Source organism: Pinus tabuliformis, chromosome 7 (assembly GCF_031772625.1).
Source record: "Pinus tabuliformis cultivar Carrire ecotype Pingquan chromosome 7, CPIR1, whole genome shotgun sequence".
In the NCBI taxonomy this organism is placed as follows: Eukaryota; Viridiplantae; Streptophyta; class Pinopsida; order Pinales; family Pinaceae; genus Pinus; species Pinus tabuliformis.
Window position 1 is genome coordinate 556,915,298 of NC_142293.1, and position 25,363 is coordinate 556,940,660.

Consider the following 25,363-nt stretch of genomic DNA (forward strand, 5'->3'; position numbering starts at 1 on the left):
AAGCAATTTACATGTTTTTATTTGACTCTGGATTATCAGTAGGAACTTTGTGACTGGTTTTTATATGTTCAACAAAACTGACAGATTATATATCTCCCATACACACAACTATGATTCCTTACAGGACCCTTCATACAACATTATTATTTTGACATTTCTCAGCTGGTACTACGGACATATATAAAACATAAACAGATCCTTAAAAAGCAATGATCATCCTTTTAGATTACCTTACACTAAACACAGAGACTGTTGCACTAGTACGTGGTTAGGAGATGGGATATCCTCGGGATCGCGTTCAGGCTGCACCCATTTTCCATACGAGTTGGGACGAGCCCCTTGTTCTCCAATTGGTACCACTTTCCCGGCACCATTTGCTTCGGTCTCAACATGTCGGAGGCCTTGTTCACCAACGCCACGTCTCGTTTGGAATCCCCTCGGAATGGGGCGCACGAGCTGTCGAACCCATCCAACAAATGAAGATATCCCTCCAAGTTGTGATACTCTGTAGGGTCGAGATTTTGTTTCAGAAAATGCGAACTTCGATGATCCAACTTGAGTTCCACTCCAACGTGAGCGTATGTCCATGGGAAACGGTCAAGCAACGGCTTCATCAGTCGCTCGAATTTTTCCATCCCTTCGTTGAAGATGATCCCGGGCATCTTGGGGACCATGTCCTGTTTGCTCACCACGCGCAGAGCCTTCACCCCCATCGCCTCCAATCTGTCTTTGAAAGCCCAGTTGCCCACTCTCGGAGCTCCGAAAGAGAACACAGTCACAGGGACGTTCCTGTCGGGATCAGCTTTGTGCGAATTGAAGCCCTTAGCTGCGACCTCGTAAGCGCTGAGCAGAGCGAGGGCACCACCGAGGCTGTGGCTGGTCATGGTGATACTCACATCTTCTCCTTTCTGAGTATACACATCCACCAGGCGGCCGAGCTCCTTCATTGCCTGCTCGGACGCGCTGAGATTGTTGTATCTCGTGTTGTGGTCCTTTGAGGTATATATGCTCAGAAACCCTCGCTCCACCTTCACTGATGAATTCTTGTGCAAGCTCCCCACCTCTCCGAGGGGATGGAGAATATCCTGAAAATCCTCCATCCACTCGAGTTGCATCACAGTCCCCCTCCACACCACCATGATGTCTCGCCTCCCAAGGCGCCTCACCTCCTCCTCTGTGCTCACCGCAACGTATCCAATCTAGTTGGAGTCCCTGCTCCATGTATTGTCGTCCATGGAAGATGGGCAACCGAACCATTTAGGGAGGTGAATGTCTGACATGGCGTAGAGATACTTGGTGATGTTGTAACCCGTGTTGTCCAGCCCCACCTTGTGGAACATCTTGTCTGGCCCGTATCGGCAGCTTCCGCAGTATTTAGAATGGGGTTCAAAGTCGAATGCGTCATAGGTGGCCTGCGCAAACTCGCCGTCACGATTTCTTGTCTCAGATTCGGATGCAATCGATCGCCCACAAGCCCTGCCCAGTTTTCTGATCCCTGATACTGTCGCCAGTTCTCCTGGCCGAGGGATTCTTTGGGCGAGAGCGGGAGAATTTCCTGCACGGGATCAAGGGTCCCAAAATTTTCGTGGTCACCGGGGATGATCGACCAGGCAATCGGCCTGTCGACGACCTTGATATCGAGAGACAAATCAGGTGACTGGGCGGTCTTACGAACACCAGAGTTGTGCACATTCTGTTGGGGTTTCTCCACTGCCCGTACGAGAACACGCAACCACTGCTTCTGTTTTACGAACGAAAGTAGATCGGAGGGTTCACATAGATTTACATATGGCTTGCAGACAAGAGCCTTCGGCAGTGTCGGTTTCATAGTGAAGAGAATGCAGTCACCAGAAGTAGCAGCCGGAATATGGCTGGGATTTGTTGCACGAAACGGCGGAGCGTGAGATAAAGAGATGTGGGCCGATTGAATCATGGTGAGAGCGTATGGAGAGAGGGGTTTTGATTGTGTGGAGTTGAAGAGAGAATGCAATGTGAGAGAACGAGCACGGCCTCCAATTGAAGGCGGAAGCAGCCGTTTTAAAGGAAAAATGAAATTCGCGGAAGAGGCTGTTCCATAAATTGCCGCGTAATCTTCAGGTTTCCAGGTAGCTTACTACTATGTAGGGCTAGCTTTCCCGGTAGTATCGATGAAACTACTTATAAATCGATTCCAAATACCAATTTATATTATAAATTTTAAAAATATTTTAACCTGAGTTAATAAATTCTTAAATTCTGCAATGCAATCCCATTAAAATCAGCTACCATATATTAACATGAATTACCATTCAAATTCTTAAAATCTGCAATCCAATTTAAATCAGCTACCGATTAAAACGTCAGTTACCATATTTAAGGGGAATGAGTTATACATATTCAGTGGTGGGTTTCCAGGTGAAGACACGAATTTAGGTTCAAGCTCCATAAAATTCGTTCCATGCGCTTCTTGACCATTTTGAAGTTGTGACCCCTCAGTGTATGGAGTCATCGGTCGAATGCTTCAAAGAAAAAGACATCTTCTCTTAAAATTCTTAAAATCTTCCATGCAATCCTATTAAAATCAGCTACCATATATTAACATGAATTACCATTCAAATTCTTAAAATCTGCATTCCAATAAAAACATGAGTTACCATACTGAATGGTAGTGACTTACAGATATTTAGTGGTGGGTTTCCATGTGAACACACGAATTCGTTCCGTGCGCTTCTTGACCATTTTGAAGTTGTGACCCCTCAGTGTACGCAGTCATCAGTCCAATGCTTCAAAGAAAAAGACATCTTCTCTTAAAATTCTTAAAATCTTCTATGCAATCCTATTAAAATCAGCTACCATATATTAACATGAATTACCATTCCAATTCTTAAAATCTGCATTCCAATAAAAACATGAGTTACCATACTGAATGGGAGTGACTTACATATTTAGTGGTGGGTTTCCATGTGAACACACGAATTCGTTCCATGCGCTTCTGGACCATTTTGAAGTTGTGACCCCTCAGTGTACGCAGTCATCGGTCCAATGCTTCAAAGAAAAAGACATCATCTCTTAAAATTCTTAAAATCTTCCATGCAATCCTATTAAAATCAGCTACCATATATTAACATGAATTACCATTCAAATTCTTAAAATCTGCATCCCAATAAAAACATGAGTTACCATACTGAATGGTAGTGACTTACAGATATTTAGTGGTGGGTTTCCATGTGAACACATGAATTCGTTCCATGCGCTTCTGGACCATTTTGAAATTGTGACCCCTCAGTGTACGCAGTCATCGGTCGAATCAGATTTCAGTAAAATTCTTTGGTCCAAATTTTTAACACCGGGCATTATCATTGACTTCCAGTCAACCATAATCAGATTTCCATGGAAATTGCAGTACATATCCACACTACGATTCCATCGTCCTATTTTTCTACACCGCCCTTTATCATTGACTTCTATAACGCTTTTCCCAGTCTCTTACTTTTGCTCTCTAAAATGTTATTTTCATATTAATTTTTATTATAATAGTTTACCAACAATATCACATTAGTAAATGTAGTTGATATAAAATTTATATCAATCAACCACATTAATAAATGTGGTTGATATATAGGAATAGTAATTATTTAATATTAAATAATATTAGCAATTCCCTGTAAAGGTGCAAAGGTAAAAAAAAAATGAAGATTTGGGAAGATCATTTAAAATCTTTTATTTTTAATACATTAAATATTATATAAATATCGTTTTGGAGCTAGTGACTCATTCCCCAATCCACAAAATGGGTCCTCGTGCTAGATTCCATCAATCAGGAATGAGGCTAATGTTCTTGCTAAAAAAACACAAAATCTGTTGGATTACTAAGAGCAACCTTCTACTTCATTGATTGCTTACTCGTAGAAGGGAATTTTCTATTGCGGCATTTGGTTGGAGTAAGATGGTTGATGAAAAAGCATGTAGGTGCATAACTAAATGACCACAAAGTTTATACAATTCCTTATTTAATTCTTTGGGTTTTGAGGAAATTGTAATGAATGAGTTTTGGGAGACCACAAAGATGTGTCGTTATATTGAAAACTATTAAAAATTTAGTGACATTAATGTTGTTGACAATGCTTCAACATCCATCAGTTTGTCACAATCATTAATGTTGAAATGTTTAAGGTTGGACCGAACACAATTAGGAAAGGATATTTTATTTATTCGTGTCCTCTTCAACTCAAGTGTTTTGAGTCCAAGCATGGAAGAGAACTTCAATCTATGCACCTTTCAAATCTGCTAATGCCTAGTTTTTTCCTTCAATCTTGTCCATACTGGCAAATGGCACTTCATCTAGTAAACAATATCAATTTAAAGATTGTTTGGCTTGTCACAGTGGAAAATGGCACTTCATCTAGCAAACAATATCAATTTAAAGATTGTTTGACTTGGTGACAACAGCTGGCATATACTCTATTCTTGTATAATGTATTATCAACCTTGTCCATTATTTCTACTGTTCAACAAAGTGAGGTAAACATTTCAAATTGAAGAAGTAGAAGTGTAAATTCATTTAGGTTAGTTAGGTCAGTGAGCAAAAACAGGTAGCATTTCCTACAAATTCAAAAAATTTGACAGGTTTCTCAAAATCAAAGAGTTGGAAAAGTTAATATGTTGTAGTTTTGTTATGGTTCCAAAATAACCTAACAGTGATATCATGTTGTTTGAAGCCTAAAAGTTCTTAAAAATTATAGATGAAAAACTCCTTTTGATAATATTAAGATTTAAGCCTACTATGTCAAAGGAAATGCCAATCAAGTCCCTTAATAATAAAAATGACTAAAATTTAGTTTTAAATATTAAATATTACTTATAGATATTTACAAATTCCTAATTTTGAAAGGTACCTACCATATATTCTAAAATATTCTAAATGTTAAATATTATATATCAGTATTTAAATATTCCTACCTTTGCGTTTAAAAACATTTTAGTGCTGAATATAAATTCTTTGAAAATGACAATTGATAGAGAAATTAGACGAACTTGTCGATTACCAAAGTGCCTGACGGAGCTCTGATTGGCCCCTAATCTCCTTAGTGAAGTCATGAAACTTGCAGCTAAGGGTGCCAACATCAGAAAGAACTTCGAACATGGATCATAGTAGCTGTCGGCCGCCAAAAAACAGTCGGCCTTGTCCCATCCATGTGAGAGTAAGAATAGGTCGATGACTAGAGACATGGATCTGTGGATATTCTTGTTGTGATCAGATCATTTGGCTTCCAAAAGTAGGGCCATTCCATCAAGAGGACCAACAAATTCTGCCAGCACAGCCTACATTGGACTGTAGGCTCGGCAGCCATGGAAGCGGACAAGAAAGAACAGAACCAGGAGAAAGTAATTGGCATAGAGCGTAAGGCGACTAGGGAGTATTAGTGGGTCTGAGCAATGGCCACCTTTTATTCATGCTCGTTCACCTTTTATTTTATATTCATGCTAATGAGGATGGACTAGTGTTGGATTTCTAGATGGTACCAAACATTTTGGGTTCGATTCTTATATGCTCTTAACACTACTTGGCATGAGGATTGACCAGTGTCGCAGGTTGGATTGCTAGATGGTGCCAAAAGTTGTGGGTTTTACTCTTCTATTCTCTTAACACTACTCGGAAACTGATTTGAGTCTTCCGTTGTAGAAAATAAGAGGAAAGCAGTGGTTACACCATTTCCATATTCAAGATAATTATCACTTGCAACATAAAACGTAAATTAAAAAAAAGAAACAGTGATAACGCCTTCGAGTGATGCATGTGTTGGGGCGGCTGTGGTGTGGGTGCACCTTTCAATTTCACAAATATTTATTTTCCATTAGGGTTTCTGCAAAACCCAAAAATTAGCAGCATGAAGGCTCAATTTAAAGTTCAAAAAATGGAATATCCAAATATGTCATTTGTTGGAAAGGTGGAGACAAAACATGAATTCACACATAAAACACGAGTTTCGGCTCTTCTATTGATCACACAAAGCAGGATGATTACAATGAACCCGGTGAAGGGTATTTATCCTTTTTGACTAACAACTCGCCTTAACATTCACCGACATGAAACCACACGTCTATCACTTAACTTGACTTGACTAACACTCAAATACTCAATCACTCAGTTAATTAAGTCTCTATGTTCCTCATGCAGGAGTAATTATCTTATTTTAACACTCCCCCTCAATTACGACTACTAAACTAAAACATGACTCATGACAACTCAAACATGTATGTTGGTCTATGTCTCAGTTAGGCTTACAACACCCAAGTTTCTTCTATGAAACTCAAACACATCTTGTACTAATGACTTAGTAAATATATCAGCCAATTGATCACTAGATTTACAAGGTTTCAAGTGAACTTCTCCGTTTCTCACAAGTTCTCGAATAAAGTGATATCTAGTATCAATATGCTTGCTCTTATGATGAAACACACTATTCTTGGATAGTGCAATCGCTGAGGTGTTTTCATAATATATTACTATTGATCCTTGTTGTTTCTGCTTGAGTCCATCAAATGCTATTCTGAACCACATTGCTTGACATGTTGTTGATGTTGTTGCTACATATTCTGCTTCTGCTAACGAAAGTGTCACAATTGGCTGCTTCTTAGATGCCCCTGAAATCACGCCTGAAACAAGGTGGAACACATAACCAGAAGTGCTCTTCCTATCATCCAAACTGCCTGCAAAATCATTATCTGTGTATCCAATCAAATCCTTCTTTTCTGTGCTTGCATACATTATGCCACAATCTCTAGTTCCTGCTATGTATCTCAGAATTCTTTTTCCTGCACTCCAATGTGTGTCTTTTGGAGTCTCCATAAATATGGAAATCAAACTCACTCCTTGCATAATATCTGGTCTTGTAGCTGTGAGATACATGAGGCTGCAAACCAATCTTTTCAATAGAGTTCGATTGACATCTGATCCTTCATCATCCTTGCTTAACTTTGTACCTGTTGCAACTGGTGTAGGGACAAGTTTGAAATTTTCCATCCTGAATCTTTTCAACAAATCTTTGGCATATTTATTTTGACAAATAAAAATTCCTTTTTCAGATTGCTCAACTTCTATGCCAAGAAAATATTTCATGAGACCAAGATCTGTCATCTCAAATTCTTTCATCATGGCTGCTTTAAATTCATCTATCTCAAAATCACCTGTAAAAATCATGTCATCAACATATAAGAAAACAATCAAAATATGTCCATGCTCATTTACCTTCGTGTACAATGTAGGCTCAATGTTGCTTCTGCAAAATCCATTCTTGATCATGTAGCTGTCGATTCTGCTATACCAAGCTCTAGGCGCTTGTTTCATTCCATAGAACGCTTTCTTCAACCTATAAAATTTGTCTTCGTTACTTTCAACTTCATATCCTAGAGGCTGCTGCACATAGCTTTCTTCTTCTAGAATTCCATTCAAGAAGGCGGATTTCACACCCATCTGATATACTTTCCACTTGTTTTGAGATGTTGTGGCTAGAACTGCTCTTACAGTATCCAATCTAGCTACCGGAGCAAACCTTTCCTCAAAATCTATTCCCGGTTGTTGCGAGAATCCTTTTGCTAAAAGTCTTACTTTAAATCTGTCAATTTCACCTTTCTTATTCAACTTTGTCTTGTACACCCACTTCACACCAATGAGATTTTTGTCCTTTGGTAAATCAACCAAATCCCATGTGTCATTCTTTTCAATAGCTTCAATTTCTTCATCCATGGCTTGCACCCAATTTTCATCTCTGATTGCTTCTTCAAACGAAGAAGGTTGGAATGACAACAATGCAAAATTTGAACTAACATCCAAATCATCATAAATATCTTTCAAACTTCTCATCTTTCTCTTACCATTGCTTGATTCATCACTTGATTGATTGCTGGGAGAATCTTGATCTGTTGATCTACTTGAGGATCCATGCTGCTCTGAAAATCTTGGAGTCCTTGTTGGTGTGTCTCTATTTGGTGTCTTCACCTATGATTCTTGCTGCTCCTTTTCTGCTACATCATCTTCTTCCATCAGTGGCACTTGTGCATCAACTATTTTGTCTATAGTTCCATTCCATGACTCTTGTTATTTGAACACAACATCTCTGCTAATTATGCTCTTCTTTGTGACAGGGTTATACAATTTGTAAGCTTTTGATTGCTCACTATAACTAGTGAATATGCAACTTTCACTTTTATCATCAAATTTGCCTCTTCGCTCCTTAGGCACGCGTGCATAAGCTACACATCCAAATACTCTGAGATGAGATGCATTGCAAGGCATATCTGACCATGCTTGTTCTCGTACTCTGTTCATCACACTCTTTGTAGGAGATCTATTGATCACATAAATAGCACATGCAACTACTTCTGCTCAATACTCATTAGACAAGTTTCTTCCTTTCAACATGCTTCTTACCATGTTCATAATTGTCCTGTTCTTTCTCTCTGCTACACCATTCTGTTGCGGTGTGTAGCTGTTTGTAAACTATATCCTGATTCCATGTTGTTTGTAGTAATCATGGAATGCCTTTGAGTCATATTCTCCACCACGGTCTGACCTCAATACCTTGATCTGTCGATCACTTTGGTTCTCTGGTAAGGCTTTGAATTCTTTGAACTCTGCAAAAGTTTCAGACTTCTGCTTCAAGAAGTAAACCCAAGTTTTTCTATTGTAGTCATCAATGAAAGTGAGGAAGTAACAACTTCCACCAATCGACTGTGTCCTCATAGGTTCACACAAGTTTGTATGCGCTAGCTCAAGAGGTTGATTTTCTCTATATGCATCTCCCTTTGGAAAACTTTCATAGTGTTTCTTTCCCAAGATGCAACACTCACAAGTACTAGTAGGTTCTTTGATGGGAGGTAATCCTCTGACCATCTGTTTCTGTTGCAAAAATCTTAAACCAGAAAAGTGCAAGTGCCCAAATCGAAAGTACCATAACCAGTAATCATCAGAACATGCAACTGTAAAATAACTCACTTAACCACTGTAATTCAAACTTAGAGGAAAGATTCTGTTCCTCGTCATCTGCACCTTTGCTATCAGTTGCTTGCTTGGGGGCTTGTCATATATAACAACTTATTGACCTTGAAAAATAACTCTGTATCCTTTCTGTGTCAATTGGCCAACACTTAACAAATTATGTTTGAGAATAGGAACTTAATATACCTCTGAGATTGTCTTCGGCTCCCCCTGATTGGTCAGAATGTGTTGGGTTGTGTTATATTCTTTCCATGACTAGCCCACGCAGTTAACCGGGGGTTAGAGTGGGGGAGGTCATAGGGGGTTTGAGGGGTACCCATAACCCCACTTTATGGGGTCCGAGGCAGCGCCCCGGAAAATTTTGGTTTTGGAATCTATGATAGGTTGGGCGGACCCACCTATGGTTTTGTGCATGTTTTTCGCACATGTTTATGGACGCAATGGTTTTCAGTCCATGGTTTTGGACGCGATGGTTTTAGGTCCATGGCATTGGATGCTTCGGCATGTATAAATATGTATTATAACATTGAAAGGAACATAATGAAAAATCAAGCTGATAGTCCTGGTTTTGGGATCCAGGGGAAAATCTCTGTGTATATGTGTTTTATGTGTTATGCTCTCGCTATTGTTTATTTCATGTGTTTTAGAATTCGTATGCAAGTAATTTTTGTACGGGTTTAAAACCTACATTTGGTATCAGAGTTGTTTTGGCTTCAAGGGGACGCCTTTGTTGCTGAGAGGTTTCGCTCGGGCCTGTGGTAGACCCTGTTCAGTGGGAGATCTGCAAGATCGATTCTGGTGGTGAAATAAGATGGCGAGCAGTGGAAAGATAGAGATCGAGAAATTTAATGGTCAGAGTTTTGAGTTGTCAAAACTCAAGATGGAGGATTTGTTGGTGGATAAAGATCAGTGGATCATGGTAGATCCGGGCACTAAACCAACATGAGTGTCTGATGAAGAATGGAAGAAGTTGGATCGGAAGGCAAAAAGCACAATACGATAGTGTGTCTCAGATTCAGTATTGCCGAATGTATCAGAGGAAGCTACAGCGAAGGCTTTGTGGGAAAAGTTAGGGACTTTGTACCAATCTAAGTCTCTGGTGAATAAACTGTTCCTGTGGAAAAAGCTGTATAACCTGAGGATGAAAGATGGAGACTCGGTGACAGAGCATCTGAATGCATTTAATACTGTGGTAAGTCAGCTAGCATCTGTTGATATTAAAATTTCAGATGAAGATAAGTGCATTAGTTTGTTGTGTTCTCTACCAGATTCGTGGGATACTCTGGTTATTACAATAGGTAGCAATGCAATTGCCTTGCAGTTTGATGAAATAGTCTCATCCTTGCTGACGGAGGAGATGAGACGGAAAAATATGGAGAGCCAGAATGGTGATGCCTTGTCTGTACGAGGACGGTCCCAGAACAGAAGCAAAAATAAGTCATCGAGTGGGAGATCTAAATCTAGAGGAAGATCTAAATCTCCAGGAAAACCTGTAAAGGTGGTGTGCTAGAAATGAGGAAAGGAAGGGCACTACAAAAGGGACTGTAAATCTAAAGCTCCTGATAAAGGAAAGGGATCTGATGATGCTCCTTCTGCAGAGGCGAAAACCACCTCAGATGAAGGTGGGGATGTGTACTTGGCTTCTTCAGGTACACATGTAGATCATGAGGCATGGTTTATTGACTCAGGTGCATCCTTTCACTTCACTCCCCATAGAGAGTGGTTCTACGAGTATGAGAAATACGATGGTGGTGATGCCTTCTTGGGGGATGACAGGAAGGCTAGAATCATTGGTCGTGGAAAATTAAAGTTGAAGTTGCAAGTTGGAAGGGTTAGAACACTTTCGGGTGTTCTGCATATTCCTGCATTGGCCAAAAATATGATTTCTGTAAGCAAGTTGGATGATGCAGGTGTAAAAACAGTGTTCAAGAAGGATACATACAAGATGGTTCGAGGAGAACTGGTATTGATGCGGGGAGTTTGGATTGGAACTCTGTACAAGATGCAAGGTAGGACGGTTGTTGATGGGTGCAACAGTTCTGTGGTTCCTGAAAGTGGAGCAGAAAATTTAGTGGTCACTGGAGAGAAGACCATGTTGTAGCATCAAAGGCTTTAACATATTGGAGAGAAGGGCCTTCGAATACTTCATGGTAAAGGTATGGTAGAAGGTATGAGTAATAGCTCTCTAGATTTTGATTTTTGTGAAAATTGTGTATATGGGAAACAAAATAGGGTGAGTTTCCCCTCTGGTAGTAAGAGGGCGAAACATATATTAGAGCTTGTGCACAGTGATGTGTTTGGACCTGTGAAGGTTCCATCACTGGGTAAGTCTGTGTACTATGTATCATTTATAGATGACTTCTCAAGGAATACATGGATATATTTCCTTAAGAAGAAACCTGAAGTCTTTGACAGGTTTAAAGAATTTAAGGCTCTGGTGGAAAATTAGATAGAGAATAAGATCAAGGTGATGAGGATAGATAATGGTGGAGAGTTTTGTAGCAAGGAATTTGAAGAATTATGTAAGAAGTGTGGTATAGCACGGCAGAAGACTACTCCATATACACCTCAGCAAAATGGAGTTGCAAAAAGAATGAACAAGACATTGATGGAAAGGGCAAGAAGCATGCTCAGTGGTGCCAGGTTAGGACAAGAATTCTGGGCAGAGGCGGTAGATACTGCATGTTACCTGGTCAACAGGTCACCTTCATCAGCGTTGGAGGATAAGACTCCACAAGAGGTATGGACTGGTAAGAAACCCTCTCTTTCACATCTGAGGGTATTTGGATGTGATGCATACGTACATGTTCCAAAAGAGAAATGAACCAAGTTGGATAGTAAATCTGAAAAGTGCATCTTTATTGGGTATAATGATGGTTTAAATGGTTATAAGCTTTGGAACCTAGTAACAAGGAAGGTTGTGTACAACCAACATGTGGTGTTTAGGGAGGTAAAATATGTTATTAAACATGAAGTCCAACCAAAGGAGCCTGAGAAATAGAGTTTGAGCTAAAGGAGGAAGAATCATACTCTACAGCAGAGGAGGAATCAGAAGATGAAGAGCCACAAACTCCGGCTATGAGAAGATCAGTTCGAGAAAGAAGGCAACCAGAAAGGTATAGTCCATCTACTTTCTGTTCAAATTTTGCTTTATCTATTACTGATGATGATCCCAGAACTGTGAAGGAAGCAGTAGATTCAGAGGATGGCAAACTCTGGAAAGAGGCCATGGTTGATGAAATGGCATCTTTGTACAAAAATGAGGCCTGGGATCTGGTGGAGTTGTCAGTTGGAAGGAAACCCATTGGAAGCAAATGGGTGTTCAAGAAGAAGACAAATGCAAAAGGAAAGGTGGAGAAATACAAAGCCAGTTGGTAGAAAAAGGTTATTCCCAGGTGCTGGGAATTGATTTTGGTGATATTTTTTCTCCTGTTTCCAAGGTAACTTCTATTAGATTACTTTTATCTATTGTTGCTGCTTTTGATTTTGAGGTAGAACAGATGGATGTGAAGACAACATTTCTTCACGGGGATCTGGAAGAGGAAATATACATGAAGCAACCTGAAGGCTTTGCGGTGAAGGGTAAGAAAGAATTGGTATGCAAGTTAAAGAAGTCTCTATATGGGTTAAAACAGTCGCCAAGGATATGGTATCAGAAATTTGATACATTTATACCAGGACTTGGCTTCACCAGAAGCAAAGCACATCATTTTGTGTATTTTAAATTAATTGGTGACCGTGTTATTTATTTGGTCTTGTATGTGGATGATATGTTATTGGTTGGAAATGACAAAGAAATTATCTAGGATTTGAAGACCCAATTTTCCTCCAAATTCGACATGAAATATTTTGGTGCTGCGAACTATATTTTGGGCATGGAAATTAAAAGAGATTGGACAAAGAGGAAGCTTTGGTTAAACCAGAGGAAGTATGTCGAAACAATATTGCATGTTGTGTGTGGAGCATGATTGTTCAGAGGTCTTTTGTTTCAGCCGGATGTATACCCCAAGAATTTTGTACACCACTCCACGCGGGGGGGTGCAGGGGGGACTTGTCCCCCCTGCGGGGGTTTGGGGGGGCCGATCCCCCTCGGCTGGGGGGTCCGGGTGCCAGCGGTCCCTGATGGGGGTTTGGGGGCAGCACCCCAAAGCCAAAAATAAATGTAAAATTGCCTTGTAAAAGTATAGTAATTTATAGTCAATCTAGGTCGTTCATTAGGCGGATGATCTGATGGTAGAACTTATGTTTAGTTTAGGGTTTTTTGCCCTAGAAGGCAACCCCTCTCTTTGTATGAGGGCATTGTATTTGAGGCTGTGATATAGATGTGTATTCTCTGAGCGAGAAATAGAGAGGTGAGACTGTGAGAGAAAACAAAGGATATTACAGCGGATTTACTATAGGTTGTGTCTCTTCATTTTGCTAGATAATAGAAAGGAAGGACTGGTTGTTCGAGGTGGATGTAGCCCAAATGTCTCTCTTGTTTTATGTGTTTTCTGTGTTTATATTTTTGTAATATTTTATGTGTTCCATTGCTCCATAATATATATTTTTTTAACAACTGGTATCGGAGCCGAAGGTCTATTTGGCTGATAAACTCACAGGAAATAAGGGTTCCTCGTTCATGTGGGAGCAATGGCGGAAGATGGTAAGTTTAGGGTCGAGAAATTTAACGGCCAAAACTTCTCACTATGGAAGATGCAGATGGAAGATTATCTGTATCAGAAAGATCTGTACCTGCCATTGAGCGGAAAAACAAAGAAGTCGACGGCTATGACAGATGAAGAATGGAACCTTCTCGATAGAAAGGCACTCGGAACAATACGGTTGTGCCTTGCTGCATCAGTCGCCTTCAACATTTCGAAGGAAACAATGACAGAGGGTTTGATTCAGGTGTTGTCGAAACTATATGAAAAACCCTTGGCCTCAAACAAGGTATTTCTTATGAAACGGTTATTTAATATGAAGATGTCGGAAGGTGGATCTGTTGCAGATCATTTAAATGATTTTAATACAGTTACAAGTTAGTTAAGTTCTGTAGGGGTAAGATTTGAAGATGAAGTTAGAGCTCTGTTATTCTTGTGCTCATTGCCAGAAAGTTGGAATGGTTTAGTAATGTCCATTAGTAACTCTATCTCTAGATCTAGTACTTTAAAGTTTGATGATGTTGTCGGTGCTATCCTTAGTGAGGAAATGCGACGGAAAAGCTCCGGTGAGACATCGGGTAATGCTTTGAGTGCAGAGTCTAGGGGAAGAAAAATGGAAAGGGGAAAGAGCTCAGGATATCGCAGTAAATCAAGGAAAGGCAGATCCAAGTCGAGATCGGGGATAGTGTGCTGAAAATGCGGAAAGAAAGGACACCTAAAGAAAGACTATAGATCTTGAAAGGGAAAAGAAGGAGATGCACAACAAGAAAACAATCATGAAACAAATGTGACAGGTGAGGTGTTACAAGATGCTTTGATTATTTCTTTCAAAAATATTACTCATTCCTGGGTGGTAGATTCAGGGGCCTCATTCCATGCCACACCTGATAAGAAATACTTTCATGAATATGTTCAAGGAGATTTTGGACAAGTTCATTTGGGTGATGATAAACCCTATAAAATTGTTGGAATGGGTAAGGTTCTTGTAAAACAGCAGAATGGAAACTAATGGCTACTAAAATGGTAAGGCATGTTCCAGATCTAAAGAAAAATCTAATTTCAACAGGGCAGTTAGGCAGTGAAGGTTGTGTGACAACTTTCACAGATAAAGCTTGGAAGGTCACCAAAGGAGCCCTGGTAATAGCAAAAGGCAAAAAGGTTGGTACATTGTATTTATGCAATGGTATTTCTAACTTTGTTAACGCTTTAACTTCCGAAGGAGAAGATGCAGCATTATGGCATCATAGGCTCGGACACATGAGTGAAAAGGGGATGAAGATTCTTCACTCAAGGAATTTGTTGTCGGGTTTGAAGAATGTTGATTTGGACTTCTGTGAAAATTTCATTTATGGAAAAAAGAAGAGAGTCAGATTTCTCAGAGTTGGGAAAGAAAAGAAGAGCGAAAAATTAGAGCTTGTGCATAAAGATGTATGGGGACCTGCTCAGGTATCATCTCTTGGTGGCTCTCGTTATTATGTTACCTTTATTGATGATGCAAATAGAAAAACTTGGATTTATTGTATTAAGAATAAATCTGATGTATTTGATACTTTTAAGAAATGGAAGCTTTGGTTGAGATTGAGACAGGAAAGAAATTGAAGTGTCCTAGATAAGAAAATGGAGGTGAATATTGCAGCAAAGAGTTTGACAGGTACTGTTCAAAGCATGGAATTCGCAGAGAGAAGATAGTTCCAAGAACACCACAAGAAAATGGTGTGTCAGAAAGGATGAACAGAACAATCATGGACCGTGCAAGGTGCATGAGATTGCATGCAAGATTGTCTTTACAGTTTTGGGCAGATGCTGTAGATATTGTTGTTTATTTAATAAACAGAGGGCCTTCAAGTTCCTTGGATGGTGGTGTTCCAGAGGAAGCATGGATAGGTAAAAAGGTAAACTACTCCTTTTTAAAGCCTTTTGGTTGTGAGGCCTTTGTCCATATTGATAAAGAAAATAGAACAAAGCTTGAGGCAAAGTCAAAGAAATGTACCTTTATTGTATATGGTGTTAATGATTTTGGTTATCGCTTATATGATTACGAAAAATCACAAAATCATTAGGAGCAGAGATGTAATGTTCAATGAAAATGTCTTGTATAAGAATCAGTTGCAGGAAAAGAAGCAAGAAAAAGAAAACAAGAAATATGCAGTTCTTGACGAAATCACTGAAAAATTAAAGGTGCCTAAAAATAATAATAATCAACAACCACAACAACAGCAACCACCACAACAGCAACAGGCACCCCAAACACCTGAAAGTGGTGTTAGAAGATCCACCAAGATAAGTAGACCCCCTGAACGATACTCTCCTTCATTATATTATTTATTGTTGACTGATTCTGGTGAACCCATTTGTTATGAAGAAGACATGGATTATATGTCTAAAGTTCCATATGCATCAGCAGTTGGAAGCTTAATGTATGAAATGGTTTGCACAAGGCCTGATATTGTACATGCAGTGGGAGTTGTAAGCAGGTACATGAACAATCCAAGAAAGGAACATTGGATGGCAGTGAAATGGATTCTTAGATATTTGAAAGGTACCACAAATCAAGCATTATGCTTTGGTGGTTCAAACATTTATCTACAGGGATATGTCGATGTAGATATGGTAGGTGACAGAGATAATAGGAGGAGCACTACAGGATATGTATTTACTGTTGGTGGAACAACTGTCAGTTGGGTTTCAAAAATCCAAAGTGTTTTGCGCTTTCAACAACAGAATCAGAGTATGTTGCTGCTACAAAGGCTAGTAAAGAAATGATTTGGTTACAAAGGTTTATGGGTGAATTGGGTAAGGAGAATGATATGGGCACGTTATACAGTGATAGCCAAAGTGCCATTCATCTTGCAAAGAACTCAACATTTCATTCCAGGACTAAACACATACAGCTCAAGTACCATTTCATACGATTAGTGTTGGAAGATGGAGGGTTGAAGCTGGAAAAGATACACACTAGCCAGAATCCTGCAGACATGCTAACAAAAGTTATAACCAGGGAGAAATTGAGAACATGCTCAGTTTCAATTGGTCTTCAAGGATGACAATGAAGATGAGAAATAGCCAGGTCCAAAGAGGAGTCATTGTCTAGCAAATGAAGCAGCGGTGGAGTTACTACAATCATTCTCCAAGTGGGAGATTGTTGTGTGTGGAGCATGATTGTTCAGAGGTCTTTTTTTTCAGCCGGATGTATACCGCATGAAGTTTGTACACCCCTCAACGCGAGGGGGTGCAGGGGGGACTTGTCCCCCCCGCGGGGATCCGGGGGGCTGATCCCCCTCAGTTGGGGGGTCCGGGGGCCAGCGGAGCCAAAAATAGATGTAAAATTGCCTTGTAAAAGTATAGTAATTTCTAGTCAATCTGGGCCGTTCATTAGGCGGATGATCTGATGGTAGAACTTATGTTTAGTTTAGGGTTTTTTGCCCTAGAAGGTAACCCCTCTTTATATGAGGGCATTGTATTTGAGGCTGTGATATAGATGTGTATTCTTTGAGCGAGAAACAGAGAGGTGAGACTGTGAGAGAAAACAGAGGATATTACAACGGATTTGTTGTAGGTTGTGTCTCTTCATTTTGCTGGATAATAGAAAGGAAGGACTGGCTATTCGAGGTGGACATAGCCCAAACTGGGTGAACCACGTATATCTGTGTCTCTCTTGTTTTATGCGTTTTCTGTGTTTATATTTTTGTAATATTTTATGTGTTCCATTGCTCTGTAATATATAATTTTTTAACATTGTAGAGGTTTAATATGCAAGATAGTAAACCGGTGAAGGTCCCTATTCCTGTAGGTGTGAGGTTATCTATTGAACAATGTCCCAAGACACAAGAAGAGGAAGAGGACATGTCCCGTGTTCCATATGCAAGTGCAGTCGGTAGCCTGATGTATGCAATGGTCTATACTAGACAAGACATTGCACATGTAGTGGGAGTATTGAACAGGTTTATGTCAAAACCAGGGAAGGAGCATTGGACAACAGTGAAGCAGGTTTTCAGGTATTTGCGTGGCATTAGTGATTATGGTTTGTGCTACCAAGGAAGACCAAGATTGGACATAGTGTTGGATATTCGTGGCTTTGTTGATGCAAACTCGGCTGGAGATCTGGATCAGAGAAGATCTACAAGTGGGTATGTGTTTAACCTATTTGGAGTTGTAGTCAGTTGGATGAGTAAGAAACAATCTGTAGTGGCACTATCAACTACAGAGGCAGAATACATGTCAGCCACTCATGCAAGCAAGGAAGTAGTTTGGTTGTAGAGATTGTGTTCAAGTATGGGGTTAGTATAGGAAGCTATAAGGATAGACTGTGACAACCAAAGTGCAATTTTCTTGGCAAAGAACCCTGCATATCATTCAAAGACAAAGCACATTGATGTTCAGTATCACTTTGTGAAGGATATGATAGAAGACAAAAAGGTGTTACTGGTAAGGTGGATACTTTGAAGAATACTACAGATGCATTGACAAAATTTGTGAGCTCTGAGCAGTTCTCTTGGTGTAGAGAAACAATGGGCGTTGCAGGGCTAGATAAATGACTAAGCTCTCTTGTGGCCCTCTGTGGAAAGAAAACAACAACTGGGAGAATGTTGGGTTGTGTTATATTCTTTCCACAACTAGCCCAAGTAATTATTTGGGGGTTAGTGTGGGGGAGGTCATAGGGGGTTTGAGGGGTACCCGTAACCCCACTTTATGGGGTCCGGGGCAGTGCCCCATAAAATTTTGGTTTTGGAATCTATGATAGGTTGGGCGAAGCCACCTATGGTTTTGTGCATGTTTTTCGCACATGTTTTTGGACGCAATGGTTTTCGGTCTATGGTTTTGGATGCTTCGACATGTATAAATATGTATTCTAACATTGAAAGGAACATAATGAAAAATCAAGCTAGTAGTCCCGATTTTGGGATCCAGAGGAAAATCTTTGTGTATATGTGTTTTATGTGTTATGCTCTCGCTATTGTTTATTTTCTGTGTTTTAGAATTCGTATGCAAGTAATTTCTGTACGGGGTTAAAACCTACATAATGTTGACCACTCCTTTGCCATCTACTACCATAGTCTTATTAGTCTCTAACTTTACCTTTGTTTTCACAGATTGATCGAAATTTGCAACCAAATCCTTGTTGCCTATCATATGGTTACTACAACCACTATCTAACAACCACACACTAGCAGAAGGTTCATGCATGGTATGACAAGCTAGGAACATGGAGTTTGTACTCTTTGTAGTGACATTAGCTCTCTGGTTCCCTTGATCAGCTATCTTCTTCCTGCAATCACAGGCATAGTGACCAAATTTATTGCAATAATAACATCTCACCTTTGATTTGTCAACTCTTTGATTATTGTTGAAGCTTCTATAGTTGCTTCCACTTGCATGTTCATGCTCTTCTCGGCCATCCTTCTGACGAACATATCTTCCACTTCATCCTTTGCCTCTCGATCTACTTCTGCCTCGACCTCTATCTCTTGAAATAGAAACCTGACTCATGAAAGCAATGTCTAAAGTGGAATCCTTATTTCTGTCTATCCTTGCCTTATGCGATAGAAGTGATCCCATCAACTCATCAACTGTCAATGATGCCAAATCTTTGGCTTCTTCTATGGCTACTACCACAACATCTAATTTAGTAGACAAAGATCTAAGGACCTTCTCAACCACTGTTTGATCTTTAATTTCTTCACCATAAATCTTTAACTGTTTACGACAGTTATGACTTGATTCATGAAAGAATTGGTGTCCTCTGTTTTCTTCATCTGCAGGCTTTCAAAATCTCTCTTAGTATTCTGCAACTTAACAATATTGACTTTGGCCATACCTTTATAGTTTGTCGCCAAAGTATCTCATGCTACTTTTGCTGAAGACATGATCATAATCTTCTGGAACAGTGCTCGGTCCACTCCCTGCTGAATAAGCTACAACGCATGTGCATTCTTCTTCTTGTCTTTCTTCCATTGTTCCCTCTTTGTATTACTGACAACTTCTTCTTCTTCTTCTTCGTTCTTAGGTTCTGAAAACCCAAACTTGACATAATCCCAAACATCATGTGCGTGCAACGTGGTCACCATCTTAATGGCCTACGCATTATAATCTTTCCTTGTAAACCATGGGAACTAGGGCTGGAAATTTGAAAAAACTATCTTTCTCCAAAAATTTCTATTTGAAAAAACCCTAAAATTCTCCTTTTGTAAATTTTATAAAAAAATAACCGTTTCAATAAAACTCTATTTTTTTTATTCAGTAAAAAACATAAAAGAAAAATACTTTACGCAAAAAAAAAAATGTTTTTCAAAAAATACCCTTGTAATAAAGCCCCTAAGTTTTTTCAAAAACCTTAAAAAAATACTAACACTCACACCTTTAAATAGCCAATCCAACGAATTTAAAAAAAAATACGTGGCTTCTGTTTAATAAAGCTTCCCACTCAACGAATATGTAGTCAACGCATATGACTCACGAGTTTTGTTTTTTTTATTAACGCGCCTCTCGTGAGAATGGTACGCGATAAACACCATGCACGATCCAGAGCAGGGCGTTAATGCTTTAACACTTGAAAATATCGCGGAACTCGCGTGCATGCAAATTGCTCTAAGTTTTTGACTATTAACGCGGTTTGGACCGCGTTATAGGGCCCTGTGTATAACCCGTAGGATGCGTTAATGCTAAAACCACCCGAACAAAAAAAATTCCTCTTAGACCGACCACTACGAATCAGTTCTTCTTCCGTGTAATCTCGCTCTGATACTAATTTGTTGGAAAAATTGAGGAGACAAAACATGAATTCACACATAAAACACTATGGCTCTTCTATTGATCACACAAAACATGATGATTACAATTATCCTTTTCAAGTAATGACTAGCCTTGAAATGCACTCTATATATTTAACTATCTCCTCATGCAAGAGTAATTATCTTATTTTAACATCATCCTCCTCACCTCTACTATCACTGCAAGCCACAACTTCATGCCTCATAACACTTTGGAACTGAATCTCTGAGAGGATAGATAGATATGAATGCTTAGTCGCTGGTTGATTCAAATTTGCTGGGCAGTGTGAAACCCCAACACCAATCCCTATGGCCTGCGTTCTCAAAGACTTCATAAGCAACAGAGCTGCTACCAATGTGTTTAATTGTATGGAAAGTGCAACACGGTGTTTCAGACACCAAACGACCTCAAGAACCAGAGGCACATTTAGCGTCTTTGGTGCAAATAATTATTGCTCGATTTCTGGTCACTATCAACAATGGGATGACACCGGCACAAATGTATGAATGGTTGATCTGCATAGACTGTAATGGCATACAAATTCTTGTTTTCTTCTCTGCAGGTCCAGGCTTGTTTTCTGCTCGATACGATGCGTATAAACCCTGGGATGTCGTGGTCAGGGTCAAGTCTATCAATCCCGCAACAAGATTTTCCACCCAACCATCTAGCCGCAATGTTCATTTTGTTGATGTATGCAGAATCACTATTCTCTAGGGGTTACTACCATGGAATGTGTTCATCGGCAACACTTCAATGGCCTCCTTAACCAACCATCCCAAATTAGATTATATATGAATCCAAGTAAAAATACTCTTGCAACGACAGCCATGGAAGCGGAAGCGGAGGAGGAGGAGGAACAGGGTGAGGAGAAAGGCGTTGGCTTCGAGCGTAAGGCGATTGGGGAGTATCAGTCGGTCTGAGCCGCGAGATTCCGGAATGCAACTGTGCAACCTGGTAAAAACTAATTGAACTTGGGAGGAAGAAAATTGAAGTATCTCATTAGCTAAATCTGCCCAGCCCCAAGCCTTCAGAAAAACACTTCTAAGTTTCAATATAATTAAGTAACTATAAATTAAAGGGTAGAAAAGTATAGTGATGGATATCAATATCTATTAACCATTTAATTAAATATAACTATATTAATTATATACTTCTATTCTATTGTCTTATAAATTTTTTAAATAAAATTTTAATAAATACAAATACATTAAATACAGTCGTACCAAACTATAATTAGATACAATCTTCCCGGATGCATTGATACGAAATTTCTCAATAAAGCTTTACTATTTATAAAGCACCTGGTGCACACATATTCACAAAACTTCATCTATGCGGGAACAAACTATACACCAACTTCAAAAATCATTTTCAATATGTATTGAATACTATTATTATTTCTAAAGTTGATGAAATACTAAGTTTCTATTTAATAACTCCTATTCTTATTCCTAAAATGTATTCAAATAAATAAAATTTTTAAATAAAATTTTAATAAATACAAATACATTAAATACAGTCGTACCAAACTATAATTAGATACAATCTTCCCGGATGCATTGATACGAAATTTCTCAATAAAGCTTTACTATTTATAAAGCACCTGGTGCACACATATTCACAAAACTTCATCTATGCGGGAACAAACTATACACCAACTTCAAAAATCATTTTCAATATGTATTGAATACTATTATTATTTCTAAAGTTGATGAAATACTAAGTTTCTATTTAATAACTCCTATTCTTATTCCTAAAATCACCTTGCTGTCATGAATTTGGGCATCTGATTGCTTTAGATTAGGGACAAGTTTGGATTAGTGAAATCCAATCCTGTTTTGCATGTCTAAAATCAGTTGGGCAACTCTTAAAAACAAATCACTAAGGCAATGATTGTCTTGGTGATTCACCAACATGCATGCCTATATATCATGATTTATTTTCCGGCGGTTTCCATAGCTCCCACTACAGTAGGCTCCAGGGCCGCTCCCGCTCTGACAGGCTCCTCCGCTCCGGCTTAATCACTTGGATGACCCTACCCGTCAAGGAATTTTTTTATGATGTTTTTATTTTTAAATTGCCTATCATATGACTTTTAAAATTTATTTGTACAAGTTTCTTCTAATTTCAAATTGTACTCATAATTGTTCAAATTTTCTATTCTTTGTTGTACCATTTGGCTCAAGTCTCATTGCTACACTTTGTTTTGAGACCTGCTAATCAAATTTTTCTGCAAATTTTCCAGATTGTTCAAATGTTCTGAGTTTTTTTGTTTAAAATGGAAATAGTGATAAAATAGATGGGAAATATATATAAAAACAACAAAAAATAATATTATGAAGTGAAAAAATATATATTCATAATTACTTTCACATGAAAATAATTAATGTTAATATTGTTGCAACAAATTTGACAAAAATAATTCACTCACTCAAAAGAAGAAAAAATAGCTTTTGTTTGTAAATTTGAAGAATAGAAGATCTTTTTTTCCAAAAGGGCAAAAATTAGCAGAAAGGTGAACAACATTTAAATTTTTCCAGTTTTTGATGGTAAATTTAAAAAAAATATTAGCTAATCTTTATGGAAAAATGGAAGAAAATTACCAAAATGGCGAATATATCTAATACAATTCCATAGTAAATTAAGGATTTGATAGTAAATTAGAAACATATTAAACAAACTTTGGGGAAAAATTGGAAAAAAAATAGCTAAACGGTAAATATTGGTTCTTAAATTGTTAGCTGGCTATATCAAAAGTCAGTAAAACAATCAGAGACTAAATTAGAAGAATATTAGCCATTTTTTCAAGAGAAGTGAATATGACCGCCAAATTTTTTCATGGCTTGAAAGATCAAAAGTTGAGGGCAGATGTTCTGAAAAGTGAAACAGGATTTCAGCAGCTCACGGACTCTGGACGAATAATCTATTTTAAGCTTTAGCTTTCAAGTTGTAAGTATTAGATGGAATGGAAGATGCCAAAAGCACCCTACATTGAACAGTCTTCATCACTACTATGCCACTTACCTTCTTTAAACTATGAATGTAACAGTCTTCATCACTCCTATGCCACTTACCTTCTTTAAACTATGAATGTAACTCTAGATGTGGCGTGGCCCACACATCAGCCTAAACACTGCCTATGTCTATATTTGAATATAATAAAAATACACTGCCATTTTTTCGTGCTGGAAAAAAAATAAATTAACTCAACTTTGTCTGCGGAGTCCATTAATTCCATCAAACTTATGATATCTTTTAGATTTTAACCAGAATCAGAACATATATAGGTCATTGTGACTTTGGACGCTGGCGTCCTCAGGCAACCAATTGGCTCACGGACTTTTCCTTTTGTCATGTTTTTCATACTTTTCCTTTTATCATGAAATGGGCAGTGCTAGTTTACTAGTAGAAAATGTTTTGCATAGTCTTCAAGTTTAATTCAGTAATATAAATTGAAATGTGTCGTCCACAGATCAGTCTGTGTTTAAAATAATGTTTACCACCTCATATCAATTTATGTGTTTTACTTGTGCACGCATAAAAGATGGACTCAAACTACTAGTGACGTCCAGAACTTTCTCAGTTAAAAACAAACAGCATCCCAACAACTCCAACCAATGGAGGCATTTCTGTTTTGAAAATCAGAGGAAGTATCCAGTCATACTCCAACGATTGGGTAATTAGATTGTAAATTATAACAAACCTGGCTTCTAGTTTAAGGCGGCTGTAGATTTGAAGATTTGAAGTTGAATCTTTGCAACATGCAATCCACACGGCAAACGAAAAAGGAGTAAATGAATGTTTCTAGTCATATTGTATGAATAGGACGTAAATGTCTGTCATATGGTGGTCACTTCTACAATGGCAACGGTTTGTTATTATACCCAGAATTCTATAGAAAGAGCCGTAGCAAACTTACAATACATAGCCAAGTATACACATATACAGCCAAGCTGAAGTGTGTATATATATAAATAAATTGGGTATAGTTGATTATGGTTTGGGATCTAACCTGATAGCTTTTTGCACAATGAGATCATCTGGATTCAGGGGATTGAAGAAGGCATTTATCCGGTGTCATCCTCCTGCTACTCTGACTGAAACCCATGATTGTGGATACGCTGGTTTTGATATCCTTCTCAAATGTATGCCCTGCTCCTGAATCCTCACCAAAGTCACTGACTTGCAAAAATCACCATAAATTAGGTAGCTGCAGTGGGTAGCTGGGAATTAATTACCGTTAGTACCATAGCATTTACGGTTTTACCTGTTGAAAATTAAAAACTGATATAATATCAGTGATATTTATAAATATGACTTAGAAACTAATACGGCCCTGGCACTTTATTTCCGCTGCTGCGCGGCGCATGTGTATGCGATTCAGTGAATAAAATATCCGACTTTATGCTAGCATGTATATACATAATGTGTATATGTTGTAGCCTACCTCGAGTTCCTCGGCTACTTTCATCCTATAATCTTTACGTTTTAACTCACTTGGTGTTTGGCTGTGCAAATGTATCAATGCCGACGAGTTGTCAAATTTGTCTTATATTTTTGTTGATGGTTAGAATTCCATGTCACAGCGATAGGGAAATTGATCTTTTTTATTTCAATTAAAAAGAAAATTAAAACTAATATCAAATTTGGAATGGTAATAAAAATATTAAAGACACTGATCAAATTTATAAAACTTTTAATCTTTTCGGTAACAAACTACCGAAACATGACAAATTGACGAACATATACACAATGTGTATATTCCTATTCCACAAATAAGTGTTGCGGCAGCGTTCCATTTGGGTGTCCTCCATGCGTAGGAGTCGCATTCATATTAAAAAGCCATTCCCAACATGCGTATCACTGAATATGTCCGACGTCAGGCGGGTCGTGCGTGTTAGGCATGCATATATACACAATTTGATATTAAAGTGGTCAATGCAGACAGTCGGTTACACGGGTAACAGGTTACGGC

General features: G+C 38.6%; 1 pseudogene; it reads right to left on the reverse strand.

Annotated features, from left to right (window-relative positions):
- Positions 1 to 231: 231 nt before the first annotated feature.
- On the reverse strand, positions 232 to 1,933 carry LOC149248589 (phospholipase A1-Igamma1, chloroplastic pseudogene; annotated as a pseudogene).
- Between the last annotated feature and the right edge of the window lie 23,430 nt (positions 1,934 to 25,363).